This window comes from Triturus cristatus, chromosome 2_1, assembly GCF_964204655.1.
Source record: "Triturus cristatus chromosome 2_1, aTriCri1.1, whole genome shotgun sequence".
Classification (NCBI taxonomy): Eukaryota; Metazoa; Chordata; class Amphibia; order Caudata; family Salamandridae; genus Triturus; species Triturus cristatus.
This window is the reverse complement of record NC_140581.1, coordinates 1,174,163,729-1,174,169,107: the sequence shown is the minus strand read 5'-3', so window position 1 is coordinate 1,174,169,107 and position 5,379 is coordinate 1,174,163,729. Positions and strand designations below refer to the sequence as shown.

The 5,379-nt window shown below is 47.0% G+C and overlaps 1 pseudogene; it reads left to right on the top strand.

Moving 5' to 3' along the window:
* Nucleotides 1–1,774: 1,774 nt before the first annotated feature.
* LOC146866562 (5S ribosomal RNA) lies at nucleotides 1,775–1,892 on the top strand (annotated as a pseudogene).
* Nucleotides 1,893–5,379: the final 3,487 nt, after the last annotated feature.

Below are 5,379 nucleotides of genomic sequence, written 5' to 3'. Positions count from 1 at the left end.
GAACACTATCATTGGTAATGGTTTTACATTGGGTATAACTAGTATGTGTTTGATTATTAGTAATGTCAATCATTATTGTTTTTAGATTGCCCCTGACGAAGGTACATGTCGGTCCCGAAATGCATTGGGCTCACCTTTATTCTCTTGTGTACTAAACTGTGTTAACCATGAATGTACCTTGTTTGTATATTGACATGTTTATCAGTATCAGGATGCACTACAAGTGATGTGTTCTGTAACAAAATGAACTATGTACATGTGTGAAAATCATCTACATATATGAATCAATATAGGTTTGTTGAATTCAATTGATTCGCTTGATTATTTTGCACTCGATAAGTTGATTAATAACCAAGGGTCATAGTTACCCCTAGAACTGTGCTTAGTGGCGACTACCGCACGGCTGGCATAAAAGATGTGCCAGGTTTCAGTGACACTGATGCTGCAGTGAGTGAGGTGATTGGAGGAGGATTTTGTACGCGATCTGCAGGCTGCAGTCAGAGCGCCGAGTAGCAGCGTGAAGCCGAAGCCGGAGTGAGGCTGTGGTTGCTGAGGTCAGAGCCGGCGACAAGAGGCAGTGGCCAGAGGAGGTGAGATGAGGTCGGGCTGGGGTAGAGCTCAGGCAAGCAAGGTTGAGCAGGGTTGAGCGGGTCGGTGTGGCGACTCTCTCTCCTCTCCCACTCCTGCTCCCCCCGCTCCTTCACTTTCTCCACATCCAGTCACATTACACTGGTGATAGCCAGTGATTAGAGCCCCGCTCCCGCTTCTCACGGGTTGCACAGATCTGACCAGGACTGAATAGTTTGGACGAAGGACACCCGTATGCCTGTGGACACCTGAGCAGAACTGATGCACTGGTGCAAGGGCGCAAGAGCACAAGAGCGAGTTCAGTGGCATGCAGTGAGCCCTGGTGTTCCGGTGCCCGGTTTAACAGTTTCAGCAGACATCCCCGGCCCGGTCTGGCCTGCAGTGCAGACACTGCAACTGATTTTGCAACTGATTTTTGGCGTTTGGCGTTCGTTCCGGATCCAATTTTTCTAAGACATGTGCCTGGGTGCGATCACCTTCCTGTTGTCTCCAGTTGTCCCCCACTGTCCACCCACTGTCCACCCCCCCAGTGCTTGCTGCGGAGCCGAGCAATTACCTCCCTGCTGTCTCCAGTTGGGCCCCGATGCCCACCCGTCGAGTACTTGCTGCCGAGCTGTGCCTGCCATGCTGTCTGCTTTTTTGTTTTTTTTGCTTTGCTTTATGTGAATGAAGGTAGCTTGTCTCACTTACTATGAGCCAGGACTGAAGCTGAATGATAAAAGCTAAAAACCCCAAAGTCAGTGCGTTTTATGCCTATGGCCAGACCACCCTAAAAGCACCTGCTCTTGTCTGATCTCAGATGTTAAGTCTGGTTAATACCTGGAGGGGAGATCACCTGGGAATACCAGCTGTTGTAGGCTTTTTGTTTTGCTTTAGGTGAAAGAGGGTGGCTTATCTCGCTTACTGTGGCCATCACTGAAGAAGAATGAAAAAAGCTAAGAGCCCCAATGTCAGTGCCATTCATACCTACGGCCATACCACCCTGAAAGCACTACATCAGGTCTGTTCTCAGAAGTTGAGCAAGTTTGGGCCTGGTTAGTATCGAGATGGGAGACCGCATGGGAAAACCAGCTGCTGTTGCTTTTTGTTTTGCTTTAGCAGAAACAGGATGGCTTGTCTCGCTTACTATGGCCAACACTGAACAAGAATGAAAAAAGCTAAGAGCCATAAAGTCAATGCTAATTATACCTACGGCACACCACCCTGAAAGCACCTGATCATGTCTGTTCTCAGAAGTTAAGCAGGGAGGGAGCTGATTAGTACCGGAATGGGAGACCGCCTGGGAATACCAGGTGCTGTAGGGTTTTTTATTGTTTTGTTTTGCTTTAGATTAATGAGGATGGATTATCTCGCTTATTATGGCCAGCACTGAACAAGATTGAAAAAAGCTAAGAGCCCCAAAGTCAGTGCTTTTAATTCCTACAGCGATACCAACCTGAAAGTACATAAACTCGTGTGATCTCAGAAGTTAAGCAGGGTCGGGCCTGGTTTGTACCTGGATGCTAGACTGCCTGGGAATACCAGGTGCTGTAGGCTTTTTGTTTTGTTTTAGGTGAAAGAGGGTGGCTTGTCTCGGTTACTATGGCCAGCACTGAAGAAGAATGAAAAAAGCTAAGACCACTAAAGTCAGCGTTTCATGCCTGAAATGAAGGTGGCTTGTCTCGCTTACTATGAGCCAGCACTGAAGCTGAATGAAAAAACCCAAACCCCCAAAGTCAGTGCTTTTTATGCCTACTGTCATTCCACCCTGATAGAACCTGATCACGTCTGATCTCAGTAGTTAAGCAAGGTTGGACCTGGTTAGAACCTGCTTGGGAGACCTCCTGAAAATACCAGCTGCTGTAGGCTTTTTGTTTTGCTTTAGGTGAATGAGGGTGGCCTGTTGTAAGAAAGTAGTATCTGCTTCTTATGGTTACCCCCACTTTTTGATGTCTCACTGTTTTTGACTAGTCTTACTGGGATCCTGCTAATCAGGAACCCAGTCTATCTGCTATCTCCCTTAAATTGACATACATGTACTTTGGTACATTCCAGATTGGATACTGGGGTACCATTATCAGTCCCTAGTATATGGTACACATGTACCCAGGGCATGGGTACCCCAGAGGCCTCCCATGGGCTGAAGCATTTATTATGCCACCCAGGAGAGGCCATGCAAAATGGAACTCAAGGTCTGCTACTGCAAACCTGTGTAAGATGGTGCTTGCACCCCTTACATTAGATATAGATTCACTATATCTAATTGTCACTACACTTAAAACTTGTAAGTCACACCTATAGCAGGCCTTAACAATCTTGACGGCAGGGTGCTGGGTTTTATGTGAGAGGGTGCCCCTGCATGAGCAGAGCCTCTCTGCAGCCTTCAGAGATCATTTCCCCGGGTTGTCTGTGACACAGCCGTACATATAGGTAGAGGTGCATTATAACCTCACGGTAAATGCTATCTCAAACGGCTGCATATAAACATATCGAGTTTGGTATCAAATACCTTGGAATCATACCTCCACACCCTTTGTGGGGTCACTGGTCTAACCGGTGCCAGCCATCTCGACCCGGACAGCACAAAATTAATGGTGCTGACTAGAGACACCTTTCTGCCCTCCTGCTGTTGGGCCAAGCTCGAGCAGAAGGACGCAGCACCATAGGCATCCTGTCACAGGGAGGTGTGACCACCTCCCAGACAGGATTTAGTGTATTCGGGCTGGGGGGTGCACTTTGAGAGTGCCTGAAATTCTGCACTTAGGGCACCTTTGGTGTTCCAGTGCATAGTCCAGCTCAAACCAGTTCTGGGAGCCCTTGGCTCCTGTTCTGGCGCAAAACTGGACAAAGGACATGGGTGTAGCCACCCCTCTGTCCTGCCCCTCCCCTAGGAGGGTCCCTTGAATCTGTCCAACCCTCTCCTGTGGGTATAAAAGGGGTTACCTGGCTACAGGACATTGCATTTTATGTGGACAAGATTCTACAAGAAGAAACCACTAACCTTCGACCATCTGGACACCTTAAACTTCGCTGGACCTCGACTGGGCTCGACTTCGTCCCCCTTTCAACCGAAGCTTAGTTTGTGCCTTTGCCCCATACAGGTTCTGTGCAGGACCTGTGGTGCACTAAAGAAAACTGAAGACTTCCCCTTGGAGTGAAGGAGTCACTCCCCTGCTTCGCAGGCACCTAACTGTAACTGACCGGTCTGCTGCTCCTGAGCTCCTGCAGACTCTGAAGATTTCATCAACACAGGAAGTTTCACTTGGTGAGTCTCCTGGATCTTGCTGGTCCACACAGTAACCTGTTTGACCTTCCTGCAAGGGTTGCTTTTTTTTTGTTTGAATATCTTTTATTAGTACATTTTCTTTGTAATTTCCAGATACAACATATCTATTGTCTAGCATCGATAAGCATCACTTTCCAGATAACATCTCTTGGCCTCTGACTCTGTAGAAAGCAGTCAGCGAGCGTGTCTTTCACATAAACTTGGTGTCATCTTTAACCATAGTGCATGGATGCTCATCCCGCCGTTAATTATCTTGGGCATTAACAGCCCGCACATTCTGTCATCTCCAATCAAGTGCAAGGATGGAAGTGTTTAGTGTGTCCATTGCCGACAACATTCTAGAGTGCGACAGAGTTCAGGACATCTAAGCAATATACTAGAAAAGAAATAAGCAACTCTTGTATGAGAAGGCTATGCATTGCAAATCACAACTGTTAAGTGTACAGTGAAACAGTCCTATAATAGATAGATCCATATATACATCTAAATGTCGCCTCTGTTCGCATAATATTTCCGTTTTCTTTTTTATAACATTCAACAAGAAAAAAAAGATATTTTTCAATACCCAATAATAAAACTAAACAAACAGATGTCAATATGCTGAGGGATATGTATTCAGTGCCTGGTGTGTCTGTCATCTTTGATCAGCCATGCCTTGATTGGTGTGCCATTAGTGAGCATGGGCTGCCACTACTATTGCTGTTGCGGGTGTGTAGCCATCAGGGTTACGTCTACTTACGTTTAACATACTTAGGGAATGCAAGGTTTCGGTCTGTTCCAACCAGTCTGGGCGAGATAGCATACAGGTGTAGCGCCTCATCTACTATCTGGTGATGTATCAAGTATTAGGCCCCACCTGTTTTGTGGGCGGTGGCTGTTGTGGGGTACTGGAGCACACTAGCTTTATTAGCATATCATCCCAAGTCTGTGCTATGGGATGCTTTCTCAACCCCGTTGTTTCCTCCCTGTGTAGGGTGGTGCTCTCTGCCTGCGCCCACATTTCTAGGGACTTCTTCCAGTGTGAGATCTCTGGCGGTTCCTTGTGTTTCCATCGTTTGGTTATAAGTCGTTTCGCCGTTATGAGTCCCAAGTCTCGAAATCGGAAGCTCGCTCTGTGTTTTTATTTCTCTTGTAGAACCCCAGGATACAGACCTCCCAATTATGTACTTCCATGTTTGTGCATGTAGTGAGCGTTGCCAATATCGCACGCCAGTAAATGTGAAGCTTGGGGCAAGACCACAGCATGTGCAACAGGTTAGCACCCAGGAGACGGCACCGCGGGCACTCAGAGGTATTAGTATTAAAATATTTATTAATTTTGTCTGTTGAAAGATACGCCCTATGCAATATGTATGTTTGTATTAGCTTGAATCTTGAGTTACGTGGGACATGTGTGGCGCTTGCTAAAACTCGTTCCCAGTCTTTGTCCGTCCAGGGGCGGCCTCTGTCTTGAGTCCAATTGGCACGAAGCCTTTGTAGCGGCTTCCATGTATGACTGAGAAGGGCTTGCACCAGCCAGTGTATTA